Here is a 16,063-nt window from a genome sequence, read left to right on the forward strand (position 1 = left end):
CAAAGGTGAGAGAAATGCTTTGTTACTATCCTTTCCTGCCCCACATAATAGGGAAAAGAGAAACAAGTCAACTCTAGGCTTACCCGCCCCCTCTAAAGGGCATATTCTACTCTCAGTCAAAGTAGGCTTTAATTTTATTTTTTATCCTTAGTCCACAAACTCAAATTAAAAATGTAGTTCAGCCTTCTCTGCAGAATGAATTTGATACATCTAATACAGGGCATTTTTCTAGGGACTAATTACGAGGTGGTGCTTCTCGCCTGCCATGAATCCCAGGGAAAGATCCTGGATCTTGATCATTATTTCTTTTACACTGTTGTAGGAAACATTTGAGAGTAAACTACTAGGGGAGAAAAAAGTTACGCTGACGTGCATTAGAACATGGCATACACAGAGAGAGTGGGGAGATTCAACAGGGTTCTATGGAATCTGGAATTCACATGGTCGTGTGCTTGTATGGTAGTGACCAAAATACATAAGATTAACGTGGATCCTCATTCTTCTATGAATGCAAGGAACTCTGCAAGGGATTCTGTCCCTTAAAATAACCAAAGACACAAAATTAAAATATTTTTGATGTGCATAGCTTATTTCATTCCATAAAATTCTAAAGCACTTAAAAACTCTATTCATACAGAATTATTGGGAAGCACCTACCTTTGGGGTAAATGCAGCAACCAACCAGTTTACAAGAGGGGAGGATGCATTTTGGTCAAGCACATTGGTGAGTGGGCAGTGCGGAGGGCAGAATGTCATTCTCAGCCCTTTTAGCTTCTCTGTGCTTCCATTTCCCATCTGTAAGATGAGTTAATACTTGCTTTCTCCAGCTGTTTGTCTTGTCTAGTTAGATGGTAAGCTCTTTGAGGCAGCAGTTGTCTCTTGCTATGTAAATGTTCAGCACCTAACACAATGGAGCCTTGAATTCATCTGGGTACTCCTATAAATACAAATCATTAATAACATTAGGATCTAATGTCCATCCCGTTTTTTAAAGTCTCATCTTAAAGAGTACAGTACCGTATCTCAATGCAGGCATTTTAACCAATAAAGCCCAGATTTACACCTCTAAACCATCCCCTCTGACTCCATGTATATCACTGCTCTACAGCCAAAATGCTTCTGAAATAAATGTAGTCAAACTTTACTAATTCTGGGTCACTGAGAATGAAAATGATGCTTAAAATTGTTGATTGGCTCTAGTTTTCAAGATATGCTATTGGGTCAGTATATACGACCCTTGACTTGGGAATGGTGGAGGATAAGCGAGTTGTAAAGGGAAGGGATTTCAATTTAAACCAGAAATGACTAAAATACATCTTTGACTGGATCTATGAATAAATCTATGACTGGGTTTGGACAGTACTTGCTTTTTAGGCAAAACAATGAATGACGCAATCTGAAGTTGGTATTGCGTCATACATATGAATTGCATCATGTTATTCCTAGAAGTCATGGATGATGCAATCATAACGAACCTTACATCACTCTGCTAACAAATTGCCCTATATCAGCTCTAGAAATCATACAGTGTCGTGCTCTCTTATTATAGTCGTGCAAGAGATTCCCACTACATCAAGAAAGATTGGCCACTCCGACAGTCATTGGAGCCTGGGAGGAAAAGTGTTCAGCATCCACCACTTGTTGAATCAAGGAAGATTTTGTTACCACCCTTACACATCAAGCTGAGTCTGATGAAGAACTTTGTCAAGGCCATTGACAAAACACAAGCAGCTTTCAAGTACCTCCGTGGAAAATTTCCAAGGTTAAGTGAAGCTAAGATAAAGGAAGGTGTCTTTGTTGGTCCTCAGATTCGTGAACTTCTTCTAGATGATGCATTTGATCATGCACTGCGTGGCAAGGAAAAGACGGCATGGAAAGCCTTCCAGTTAGTGGCAATAAATTTTCTCGGAAACAACAAGACAGACAACTACAGGTTGTTGGTGGAAAACCTCCTCAAGGCATACAAAAGCCTTGGTTGCAACATGTCACTAAAGATACATTTTTTGCACTCTCATCTAGATTTTTTTCCACCGAACTGCGGAGCAGTGAGCGACGAGCACGGCGAGCGATTTCACCAGGACATTGCAACAATGGAGAAACGCTATCAGGGCAAATGGAGCCCATCAATGCTTGCAGACTATTGCTGGACAGTGACAAGAGATGCTCCATTTAATGAATACAAGAGACAAGCCAAGAAGCGCCGAGTGGACACTGAATAGGACTAAACTATGTACATAATAGTTTTTTGCCTTTTGTTTCATAATAAATTTTATTTATATAACCCTTCTGCTGATTTTTAAAGTGTTACATAAACAGGACAGGTGAAATATTATCATGTAAAGCAACCATAAACACATGAAAAAACTAGGTTTACAATTTACGATTAAAACTCTACTATCTACACAATATACATAGACATACAATGTAAAAACTTAAATATCTTAGAAACAGTAGCCAATCAGTTGTTTTAATTGTCATATTTGAATTCAGCACATCAAAATACATAATAAATAGCACATTTTATCTCTGAAGCAGACGACTTCTCAAAAATTGTAGACCAGTGTATTAAGACAACACGACATGTATATTGTATTTTATGCTAGTGCAATTACTGAAAAAGTCTTTTTGCAATAATCTTGCAAATTAATATCCAAAGCACTGTGGGCCAGATAGTCAATTTATGAGTTTTGTTCATAATTTGCATATGCAGTTCCATAACACATACAAAGGAGCTTGCAACAATTAGCAATCTGTAGTCAAACAAGTTACACCATTTCTTAAAATATGCAATAATATATATGTCAGGATTATTATTGAATACCATATTAACCTACATTCAGTGACAGTGAAATCACAGAATATTATTGGGTCTGAATTTATTTTCTTTTAATGATGTTAACTCCACCCTTGGACAGTTCTAGATATTTACAAACAGCTCATCCCAGAATCTAACTAACTGCAACTGTAAATGTTGATCCAGTCATTTATCCACAAGTTATTCTTAGGGTTCCAAACACTTTATACTGTGGTTTGTGCAGAGATTTTTCAAACTATACTGTTGTGGAAATAAACTATAAGAAAGCAACTGGAAACGGAGCAGTTGCTTCAGTTTTGTGAATTCCCTATTTACATAATTCGCTTTCCTTTAATTTTCAGAACTCTTTTTCCAAATTAAAAGTAACCCTTTAGGACAATTTCTGAAAGAGCAAAAATAATCCCCAAACCATAGAAAGGCGGTGGGCTGGTAATGGTCACACTACCACATTATCAGTTTGGAATCACATTAAACAAAATAGAGCTGTGTCCTTCCTCCTCCTCCTGCCATAGATATGTGGATATGTTATATATAAACGTCTTCAGGTTAACAGTTTTCCTGCATGGATTTGGTTTCAGAAGATTGAAGCTGAGACACACACTTTAAAAAAAGAATCATATACTGTATTTTCCTTTATATGCATTTTCCATTACATGGCTAAGAGCAACTGTCAGGGTTTTGTAATTGCCTTGTAAACTTACAGTTTTGCTTAATATGATTATACATGAAAATACATGAAAACCAATTCTGAAAGGTATCAGAGGGGTAGCTGTGTTAGTCTGAATCTGTAAAAAGCAACAGAGGGTCCTGTGTCACCTTTAAGACTAACAGAAGTATTGGGAGCATAAGCTTTCGTGGGTAAGAACCTCACTTCTGACTTGCATCTGAAGAAGTGAGGTTCTTACCCATGAAAGCTTATGCTCCAAATACTTCTGTTAGTCTTAAAGGTGCCACAGGACCCTCTGTTAATTCTGAAAGGATAAATGCACCTTTACAATAACACATAAACGAGCAACCCAGGTTGCCTGCTTACTTTAAACTCTCTCCAAGTTTCAAAAGGCCTCCATCATGTAACATTTTCCTCATTTTTCACTTTGAACATTGTAGTTTAAGCAGAAGAATGTAGTAAATTAATGTGTACTAAATTTAAGTAAAGGAGAATGTAACAACAATATTGGCAAGGGGTTAAAAACGAGGAAAGGGGGAATCCCCTCTACCCCTCTTTGTATATTGTCTATTTAGGGCCCATTCCTGCAGACCCCTACTCCTGTGTGTGGTCCTGTTGAAATCAATGGCAGCACTCACGTACATCAGGGACGCAGGATCAGGCACTTAGCTTCCAAGTTCCTTGGGCAAAGAATCTGGTTTATTCTTGGGACCCAAGAACCTCTGAATGCCAACTGGCAAAGGGTTCAGAGAGGTTACAGAAATCTAACGAGTCTGGGGTGTACATTCTAATTCACCAAAGAATGTTATGCGAGGTCTCAAAGCCAGTGTTATACTGATCATTAATATCATTGTGAAATGTATATACAGATACTATGTAAGGAGATATGTATATATATAGACTGGAATTATGTTTTAAAGTTTGTATCCAGTTATTAGTAACGGACAAAGGTGAAAAACCAGTTTTTCTCCAAACAGGAAATAAAAAATGTGTATCTCTATGTCGGGATGTAAATTAAGCATTGTAAGCTAACACAACAGATGCCCATTTATATACAAAGTCAAATGTTAAAGAGATGTGAAGTCAAAAGGGAAGCAGCACACAGGAAAAAGCAAACCACAGGGAGTTATCCCGTCTAAGAGTACAGACAATAAACTTTTGGGGGTATTTCTGGAAGTCAAAGCAGACACTCTGGTATCCTGCACTTAGGAAGTAAATGGACAGAGTGCTTGCATTCACCAAAATGGGCTTTCAACCAGCCTTGGTTGAAAATGCTGAAGTGGACTCTGAGTAACAAACTTTTTTAGACAGAAGGTTAACCTGTTACTTACGTTTAGTCTCTAGAAAGCATGTTACAATTTTGTTGTATAGGTAAACTTTAGTTTCCAATATCCTTTTTTATCTCCTGCATCCAGTATTTGATGATAAACTTATTCTTGTTTTCACTATAAATATACCTCAGTGCTGTGGTGTTAAGCCAAGTGCTGGTCCTGAGCTGAATCTTACAAGCTGGTGTATATATTGTTCCTTTGGGAACTGCTGGCCTGGTAGTTCTGTGAGTATTCAGTGATGAAGGGAATGGACAAAGAACGCTCAGAGAGGGCTCTGGAATTGGCAGGTGCCTTTCACTAACTGCACAGAGGGAGCAAGGCCTGGGAAGACCTGGAAGGTCATGCTTGTGTTGCCAGAGGCTGTTGGTTTTAGGAAGCTGATCCACAGCAAGCACAGCCAAGAGCAGGTAGTGGTGAGGTGCCTCTCACACCCCTGGAGACCCCTGAGGAATGGCACAATTCTAAGACCCTGCTCTTGTGTTTGGAGCTGCCAGCGTGGGCCCCTGTGCCCTTAGGAAGTCCCACTGAAAGCCCTGGGGCTCCCCAAAGCCATGGGAGGGTCTACTCTAACCTCTCCTAGTGCGGGATTTGGGCCCAAATCTGTAGAGCACCTACCACATTCTTGGGCATTGTACAATAAGTAATAATAGATTTTGCTTTAACAGGAAAAAAAAAAAGAATTGTCTTTGTGTTTTTATGCAGAGCTCAGTCTTTTCCTCAGTTTTAATCTCTGGAATTGTAGGTCACACTTATGGTGATATCACATGCAAAAACCTTTGCTTTCTTCCCTCCTCCCCACCACTTTTAAGAGTCTGTCAAGAAATGCAGAATATCATGGTGCCTTTATTCCTGCTTAGAGCACAAGCGCTTGGCAGCAAAGACCATCTTTTTGTTATATGTTTGTACAGTGCCTAGCTCTTTAGGCACACTGCAGTACTACTGATAGTAAGAGATGCTGTGACAATGACCCTAATTCCAGTACTGCCCTGATAGGATCTAATTCTTGCCATAGTACTGCTCTTTAGGTTGAAGTTCAGTCATATATAGGTGGGGAAGGATTATATGTTAATTGAGAAGATTTGTTCATCAGTTACGGTGGCCACACAAAAAATTATTTTAAAAAGCCTAGGTAACGTACTGCACAATATATAATCAGGGGGCGGGAGCAGGGAGCCCCTGAGCCTGTGTATATCCAACTATAATGCCACTCTACTGGGACTGGTCCTTCTTGACACTTTTCCAGGTCTGAAGTAGATGTGGGCCTGAACCCAAACCCTATATCTGTGCGGCCCTGAATTTAGGAGTGTTTGAAATGTGGATCTAGGTCAGAATGCTGGATATGGGCACACGTCAGTTCTAAAGAAATGTACTTTTGTGAAACTCTCAATGCCCCAAAGCATTTATGGCAGCAGGAATATCATTGGCGTTAAGCAGGCTGCTCAGGGGAATGATGCCATTAATAATTAATACTTTACTAGTAGAAAACTGAGCAGTCTTTCTGGGTAGTTGAAAGATAATGTTTTTCCTGTATAAAGATTTCTCTGTACCTGTAACTCTTCCTACACTGGATGATTCGTTTTAGCTCTGCATAAGTAACTGAACAAGAAACTGGCACTAGAGGAGATTTGCACATCTAAGATTGGACATATACAATACGTCTCTCTCTCTCACTGGCCCAGCAGATGCAGAGCGCGTTTACATAACACAGACATTACTGTCCCAGCAGATGCTGGAAAGTTTTGTGTGACACAGACACTACTGTCCCCACAAATCTGTATTTTTTGGTAAAATTTTCGTACCACAGACACTACTGTCCCAACAGTTCTGCATCTGCTGGAGAGTTATTGTTCCACATACTCTTCTACCCCAGCAGATGTTGAGAGACTGCAAGAACGACAGGCAATTTCTGTCACCACAGATCCACATCTGCAAGGAATTAAATTGCCACGAACACTACTGTCCCTGCTGATCACTAAAGCCATGCACTACTGATAGGGAGGAAACAAAATCACCCAATGAAAAAATAATGCAGAGAACCTAGAACCCCAATACCAAATCTGTCTGCTCATTATAATCAATGGCTCTATCCTTCAGGCTATTTCAGGAAAAAAAAAATTGTTTTTAACCGCATGTTTGCAAGTTTTTAAAGGTGAACATTTATTCTGAAAAGCATTGAAGGAACAAATACCTTAAGCCTTTTTTATGTGCCAAAGCAGCAGAAATACAAGCTTCTCCATCACTATTATGTCAGGAGTTTGGGGGGGAGGGATAGCTTAGTGGTTTGAGCATTGACCTGCTAAACCCAGGGATGTGAGCTCAATCCTTGAGGGGGCCACTTAGGGATCTGGGGCAAAATCAGTACTTGGTCCTGCCTAGTGAAGGCAGGAGGCTGGACTCGTATGACCTTTCAAGGTCCGTTCTAGGACATGGGATATCTCCATTAAAAAAACCTTTAACCCCATGCTACACGTACACGTCACCTGCGCTAGCTCATTCCCAGCTTTCTTTTGAACAGATGCTTCCAATTGTGTAGGGGGAAGTGAGGGGTTAGTGAGGACCATAATACTTAGGTCCAGACTCTCAAACACACCTGTGCCTTTCGCACATGTCCATATTAACAGGACAAATACACAATGTGCCTCCTTTAATGATTTTACATGCTTAAGATGGGAACAAATTTGGGCCTTCTTGTATTTATGCACTTCAGATGAATTTGATCCCTCATTGCACTGGTGAAAGACAACAGTAATAAAGAGGAGTTATGATTTATTTTAGCCCAACATTATCATGGCCTGCTCCCTCCCCTCAGGGAGCTGGAGAGAGCTCCAGTCCTCTGTATTTTTAGTCCTGGGTCTTGAGCAGATCCCGGGAGATTGATGTGGTTTGGGGGTAAAATCCCCTATTCGTTTTGCAGGAGGCCAGTGAGCAAACCCTACTCCCCAATACAATAATTTGAAGAAATGTTGCAAAAGGAATCTCAGAATTCTCTCTTTGGGGTGTTCTTGCCCTTAATTATTTTTTTTTTTAAACCTTCCTCGGAGACATCAGGAATTTTCAACTGCCAGGGGAAGAATACCAGATGTAACTGAGCAATAGACTGATACAGCACAACAAATCCTATGCTCCTTTGGAACTGATTGTGGGAAAGTGTTAAGATTTTGGTTATTCTGCCAAAGCAAATGACATTTTAAACCTTGTCATTTACTTGCCTGCGCTATTTTTTTTCAGATCTCATGTCCTACTGGTTAGTGGCAATGGTCTCATGTGTGATTAATTCAGTTTTACTGAAAGTCCGATAATCACATGCTTCATTTAAGGAGTGTTTATTTGGCCCTATCATCCCAATGTGCACTCATCTTGCGTTGCTTGTATACATGTTATTTCATTTAGAATTTTGAAAATGCTATCTTTACCAGAGTTCATTTAGAGAACAATTTCATCAATAGTGCATACTAAGGAATTGGCTCTTTCCAATGCCCACTGAACCCTTAGTATTTCCCCCCTCTCTCCTGAAAAAAATAAAAACAGATGGGATTTAGAGAGAGATGATAATGTTGTCTTCATTCCAGGATGTGTGGAGCCCTGGGCTGGAACAGAAGCCACTGAGAGTTATTGAGTTAGAGTGAGTATTAAGGGTGGATTCTAGCACATATTCACTTGAGCTTTGTGCAATCCAGAGTAAGTGAATCTCACCCAGAAAGAAAAATCTTCTCCGACTTCAGAGAAGAAATAGTGTCCTTATAAAATAGTGTCCTGATAATGAAATACTGGCATTTCTTTGTACCAACAAATGAAGGAGACAAAGTTTCATTTCTACTTCCTGAAATTAGGTTCAGAATCATACAAGTTTTGATTTTTTTCCTTTATGATGAAATGCAGGTTTTCCAAGCATTATGGAATAAGTGTTACTATGGCAGCCTCGGTGAGGTCAAGTCTTGCATAGTGGACTGTGTGTGGACACGTAAGCTATGATCAGTACAGATTACTATGCTAAGAAGTCTCATAACTGTCTGAAGATACAGTCGAATCCACTTTTCTTTAGTCTCTAGCTGAAGAAAATAATGAGAAGATTTAAACAAAAGCCATAGTTATGAAAAAGGAGAGAGGCAGGTAAGCCATTTCCTTGTTCATGTTAGCACAGTTTAAGTATTTTTGCAAATATTTATCACCATAACAAACTAGAAATTTTGAAATGTTCTGGTCTAGGATTTTGTCCTTTTACACTCCTGCCACCTCATTGACCTTAACAGGCTTACGTGGATGTAATGAGGGCAGGAGTAAGTCCTTTCTGGTCTAATAGTTTCCCACACCTGTCAATAGAGATTTGAGCACACCAAAGTAACACAGCTCAGGGGAGGGGAAAGAAGCAAATAAAGACACTAAGTAATTAAAGATTATTTTGAAAAAAAATGGTACTGACCTGTGGGCCCTGGTTATGTTTTTTGTTAGATTTTAAAGCATTTTAAAGCTTGCTGGAATTGTCAGATGATTTGAGTAGATCTGTTTTAATTTCCAATCCCAGTAACAAGGAACGGCTGCCATCCAGGTTTGTGCAGCATGGCACAACTAAAGGCAGTCACTGAGAAGTGACTCTGAAAATGGCATTGGAGGCTTTCATTTTTATTGCCTTTCAATAACTCAGACTTGCTCACTTTACAGTATAAAGAGTTGAAACCTGCAAAGTACCCGCCCACCCACACCAGTTTACACTGACTACAACAGGAGCTAGGGGTGCTCAGCACCTCAAAGGAGAGGTCGCACAGAGATGTTTATCGTAATTGCTAGCACAGCAAATGCCCTGTGATCTAGAAGTCAGGCTAAGTTCTTTCTGGCTCACACATCACATCAGGGCTGAAGAGTCTGTAAACAAAGCATAGCTGACTTGTACTTCTCAAATCTGCCTGAACTAGGACTCTTGGTAGCCACAGTTCCAGAAGGAGAAGCTAGGAGTGGGAAATGGATTGTTACACTCCCCATTGCTTCCTGTGCAAGGTGGTATGAATTCAGAGGGCAGTAGCCTGACCTGATGGCACCTGTCAAAAGGCAGTGGAAGGGAATAAACAGCTGGCACCCTGAAGAGCTTAGTGGGAGGTTGAAGGTCTGAAGGTCCCCCTCCCAAAAAACAGCAATGGTGGGTGAGGCATTTGGGAGGGAGAGTGCTGTGGACATCCGGCAGAAAGACAATGCGGGGGGAAGGTGGATATATCACAATGATGTATGTTGCCGTGACATTTTTGACCATTTTGGTTCAGAACAAAGATCTACATCCAGACAAAAATCTCAGCACCATATTCCAGTGCTGGCAGCATCCTGATAGGGACACCTTTGGGTCAACCCATCTTCTCGTTTACATGCAGGGATCACATCAAACCTACTTTTCTGACCATAATCCCACTTTAGATCTAGTCCTGGAAGAACATCTCCTTTTTAAAATACTGCAGTTAATTACTGCGATGCTGCTTGTTGACGCATTGTTTCTGTTACAGGAATAATGCCCCGCCTGGTTCAGATTTTACTTTCTGTACTTTGTAGAAATTTAGATGAAGTCACCACCACTCTCTCCCATGCATATCATTAATCCAAATAGGGAGATATGAAGTGTACTGTACATGTTGTGTCATGTCACTCTAAAGCATAATGTCTCAGATGAATTAGGTGTTAAGAACACATGTACATGTTAAACAGAGATGCTATCACTTAAGAATGGATAATTTATTTATACACAAAAAGTCCATAAATTTAGCATAGCCAAATTCCACATTGCTCATTTAACATCCCTTTCACATTTAATCCTACACTGTCCTGGCTTTGTCTCCTCTATTCTTCACTTCACACCATTTTTCCTCATCACTTCCTTTGTTTGGGAAAGTTTTTCCACTTCCAGTGCACCATCCAGTACTTCTTGCAAACCCCTCCTCAAAAACCACTTCTTCGGTGAAACATCTCACCATTGATCTCATTTGTTTAATGATTAAATATGTGTGTAGACTTTTCTTTTCTATTACATCACTGTAATATCCCAAGTCCCTCGTGTAGGTTAATGAATGGATCCTCGCAATAGTTCTGTGAGATAGATGAGTGGTGTTATCCCCATTTTATAGATGAGAAATAGAAAGACGGAGAGATTAAGGCCAAAATTTTCAAAAGTGGCCTCTGATTTTGGGTGCCCAACTTGAGACTCTGATGGTCTTGGTTTTCAGAGGCTCTCACTCACTCACTCACGCCCGTCACCCCAATCGGGGTATGGGCCACCAACCACAGATCTCCAGAGTCCTCTATCCTGGGCCATTTGCTCTAGCTGGTTCCAGGTATAGCCCATTTTTATGCTATCAGCCTGAAGGTCGCGTCGCCAGGTGTTTCTTGGACTGCCTCTTTTCCGATTCAATTCCATATTTCACCACAGACACAGACACACAATCAATGTACACCCTTACTGGTTGCCCAGAAAAGCTCAGACCTCAGATACATTGCTGTGTGGGGTCAGAAGCAGGCCACAGGCCCATGCAGTCAGATATGACATCCATGCCCTGTTCTATCTACTGTTAAATTTTATTGCATCAACTGAGGGCAAAATCACCACTATACCAGAAACCAATCCAATCCCAACCACAACCCACATCCAATCTGCAAAAAAATGAAATCAGAAAAAATCCCCTTAAGCAGGGACCAGAGCTCTGTCCAACATCCCCTTGAAAGTATTATATTTCAGGGACAAAATTCTGCTCTAGGTTACTGGCCTTGCATATATATGTGGTTTCAGACAAGCCAACATGACAGGACAGGACAAAAATCTTCCCCACTGAAGATTTTAGACTTTTTTTTCCCCAGTTAAGTTAATCAATATTCCTGAACTTTCCCTTTTCACTGGGATTGCAGATCCCTGCATCTAAGGGCAACCTGCTTAAACTGAATTGGAGAGGGTTCAAAGAAGAGTCACAAGAGGGATAGCTCAGTGGTTTGAGCATTGGCCTGCTAAACCCAGGGTTGTGAGTTCAATCCTTGAGGGGGCCACTTGGGGATCTGGGGCAAAATCAGTACTTGGTCCTGCTAGTGAAGGCAGGGGATTGGACTCGATGACCTTTCAAGGTCCCTTCCAGTTCTAGGAGATGGGATATCTCCATTAATTATTTATTTATAAGAATGATTAAAGGATTAGAAAACATGCCTTATACATCTGTTTAGTTTCACAATGAGAAGGTTAAGGGGTGACTCGATTACAATCTATAAGTACCTAATGGGGAACAAATATTTAATAATGTGCTCTTCAATTTAGCAGAGAAAGGTATAATACAATCCCATGGCTGGAAGTTGAAGCTTGACAAATTTAGAATGGAAATAAGACGTAAATTTTTAATGGTGAGAGTAATTAACCATTGGAACAATTTACCAAGGGTAATGGTGGATTCTTCATCACTGAATTTTTAAATCAAGACTGGGTATTTTTCTAAAAGATCTGTTCTAGGAATTATTTTGGCCTGTGATATACAGGAGGTCAGACTAGATGATCATAATGATCCCTTATGGCCTCAGAATCTGTGAATCTATGAATGAGAGACAGAAATCTCTTCCTCAAAGCTCTTCTGAGCTATGTTAATTGTACTTCTGGGAAGGCCCCAGAGCTCCTCCCTCCCTCCCCCTACTTTCACTACAGCCCATGCCACTGTGGCTTGAAGTCAGTGGGGACACAACTATAAGTGTGCCACGAAGAGTCTAATCTGCTGAAGAAGTTCAAGTTGTGCAGGTATTCGGAAGGGTGGGGGGTCCAATCAGAGGGACACACCTTCCCCCCACCCATCTCCCTCTCTGCTAATTTGCTTCCTTTAACAGCACACAGACATGCTGAAAGGAAAAACAATTAGAGAGAAACCTGGAAGGGACTGATTAAAAGCAGAAGCAGCAGAAGGCCTAATTCCTCAATCATTCATGTTGGGCAGTATTTGCATAAAGAGTCTATTTGGATTCAATGAGACTGTTTGTGTGAGTAAAAGTGCTACTCAGCACAAGTAACAACTGCAGAATCAGGCCCTAAGTAAAGAAGCAGGAACAAAAAAGAAGAGGGGTGGCCCCAAATGAATCAGAGTGAACTCAAGCCATGGATCAGGGGAGCCCCAAATGAGAGATTGCTCCTATGCACCCCAACTAAAAAGTGTCGTTAGCAGTAATGGGTTCCTCCATAAATACGCATCAAACCTATTGGTAGTCATGCCTGTCCTCTTGCTTCAGGGAACACAGACTATACCACAAAAAGAATACCCTTCTCCCCTCCCCCACCAAAAAAAAAAAAAACATCTAGCAACAACCAACAAAGGCACAACTAAAGCAGTAATGGAGACTAACTGAGCTGGAACAGTTGTTTTGATGTTAGTCAGGGAAGGGTGGGGGGTCCAATCAGAGGGAAAAGAGAAACATGTTCATAGGAGACCCTGCAACCTCTCACAGGGAGAAGAAAAAATGTATGACTGTTTCTGTCTGATGAGATGGGGAAACAGCAACAACTTTATAGATGTTGCTTTCAGTGAGCAACAGCGCTGGGGGTGAGGGAGTGACGGATTTGACCACAAGGGCCTGGTTTACAACAGATGCTCACTTCTTTTCTTCCACTACAGAGCACGATCTCTCTCTCTCTCTCTCACACACACACACACACACACACACACACACACACACACACACACACACAAAATCGGATTTCCAGTAGCTGTATTGTCCCATTTCCTGAGAGCAGTTGCTACAACTCTCAGCACTGCTTCTGTGAGACAGAACAATTCTAAGTTTATAAATCATTAAAACAATGCATTTATTTATCGAACATTGGCCACCCCAAAATAAAGCCATTGTCTGGCTAGAGAGCAAATCCAATCATTCTAATGAACGTATGTATTTGAAACCTCAGGGCTCATGCTAGTTGGAACTGTTTAAAATGTTTCCAGTTAGGTTTGTCCACAAGCTTCAAAAAGCAAATCAAAATATGCCTCTCAAAGTGATGCTTGTGAAACAGAACTGCTAACTTGCATGAGATCGGGGACTGAATTCAAAGCCAGGATGTTTTTGAGATCATACATTAAAGATCACAGAATCGTTATAAATCACCTCAAACTTTAAACATTTGGCATTACTGACTTAAAAACATCTCTGAAAAATACACACCACCACCTACTGGCAATTATTAATATAAATTATTTATATAGATGGATACCCAGATACACACACACACACACACACAAAAGTGCATTAACATTGATATGACCTAAAGAGCAAGCTTTATTTTTACATTATTATTTTTGTATATAAAGGTATTCCTGTGCATGTGGCTTCCACATATTGTAACAAAATAGATATATTTTTAATGGAGTCTATTTTATATGGAAACTTACAGAAAAATAGTATAGAGACAGGGCAGGCAAAGTAATATCTCTTATTGGACCAACTTCTGTTGGCAAGAGAGACTGAGCTCTTAGAACTCTGTATAAGCACAAAAATTGGTTTCAACAAGATATGACCTCATCCACCTTGTCACTCTAAGATCCTGGGACCAACACAGCTACAACACTGCACAGAATAATAATAGTTTATTTTGAAGCTATTTCACATGTAAGGTAGCCTCTTTCATGAATGGATCAGTGGAACATATAATTTACAATTTAAAGCCATTTTTGGGTTGTGGTGAATTACTGTGCTTAACAACAGAAAGTTGGCAACAGCGTTCAGGGTCAGACATAGTGGGCTTTATACTCTCCTCTGTTCCAGCACACTTGTAGGCACAGCATTTTTTCTCCACTAACTATGCAGCTACATCTGAAATAGGAAATGGCCCCGGGAGGGGGCCAGCACATGGGAACAATCATTCTAGGCAGCACATTCCACTCTGCGTGTGGTGGATGGAACACTGTTATTTGCTGCTCAATTTATTGCTGTTCCAAGAAGCACTGCATCTACCTGTGTCCTCTGACCTGCACAAGGTCAGATCACATGAGTATTTCTACTGCTAAAGAACTACTGGTGGTAAAGCAACTGACAGACTCTCTCGCTGCTGCCAGGGGGTACTGTAGGGTAAGGGGCTACATGTGGATGCCAAAGCCCTTTGACACAGTTTTCACCATCTGCACCATCCAACTTTGACCTTGCATCCTCTGTCCCTTGGGCACCCACACTAGCTCCCAGATTCCAAGGGGATGTTGTGACACAGTAGTGGCTCCTCAAAAGCCTAACAACATTTGAGGTGAGAGCTTCTTTTCCACACTGAAACACATCTTGAGCAAACACTCTGCAAGCTCTATCCCTTCATCTAAGTTCAGCTTTCCAGATGGCAGCAGTTCTGACCCACAATACTCTCTACCGACCCATTAATGAGCAGAGACTGCCAATCAAACCGCCTTATGTGATGGTTTTATGGTTGCAGGCTAGGAACTAAACCAGATTTCAATCTGACATTAATTCACAGCATCACCTAGTCACCTAAAAATTTACATCTGAAGCACATATACAAGAACATATACTCTATATCCCTGTGCTCACACACAAATAAGCAAGGATTAATTAAATGTAATAAGACAAACGGTATTAAAAATCGGACCACCAATTTCAAAAGTTGATTTCCAGATATGAAATCCTGATGAAAAAGCAACCATATAATTTGACTGTTATTATTCTACCAGCTCTAAACAATTTATCCAAAGATTTTAGCATTTTATCTTAATCTTTTTATTACCACTACTCACCCAATTTTAAGAGCTGACTGAATAACTCCCAATGGTATATTAATGTATGATTTTTAAAAATGAAATATTTGCAAAATTATTTCTTTCATTATCCACCCAGCTCTTACGTTATACGAAGATATTCCTTCTGGCAAATATTTGACTAGCTATACAGTGGTCTTCAGATGTGCTATGCCAATGGATGACACTCAGTAGCAGACGCTCTGCTCTCTCTTCAATATGTGCATTACAAATAGTATTTTAATTGGGTTTCCAATTCATGAAAGCCGGAATGGGCCTATGAGTCAGCTTAGAAGCTGAAGTACAAAGCAATCCATTCACAGGCTGAAAAGCTAAAGAATTTGGTGAAAAAAGGGTGCAGTGTGGGTTTGTGAAAAATTGCTATCAGTGGGGGGGGGGGGGGGGAAATGGGAATTTATTCCTTGTGCCTCGCTATGTCAGTCTACAGTTGTGTTAAGGAATTATTCAGATGAGCCTTATTGCGGCTATAACATTGCTTGAAATAGGACATGATTCCATTCAAAAACTCCAT

The 16,063-nt window shown here is 40.4% G+C and overlaps 1 long non-coding RNA gene across 1 annotated transcript in view; it reads right to left on the reverse strand.

Moving 5' to 3' along the window:
* Positions 1–570: 570 nt before the first annotated feature.
* Positions 571–16,063, reverse strand: part of LOC135973910 (uncharacterized) — a 60,685-nt gene continuing 45,192 nt past the window's right edge. Inside the window, exon 3 of the long non-coding RNA XR_010590970.1 lies at positions 571–937. This is a non-coding gene — a long non-coding RNA (uncharacterized LOC135973910). The remainder of the gene's footprint in view (positions 938–16,063) is intronic.

The sequence above is a fragment of the Chrysemys picta genome, chromosome 10 (genome assembly GCF_011386835.1).
Source record: "Chrysemys picta bellii isolate R12L10 chromosome 10, ASM1138683v2, whole genome shotgun sequence".
NCBI classification, from domain to species: Eukaryota; Metazoa; Chordata; order Testudines; family Emydidae; genus Chrysemys; species Chrysemys picta.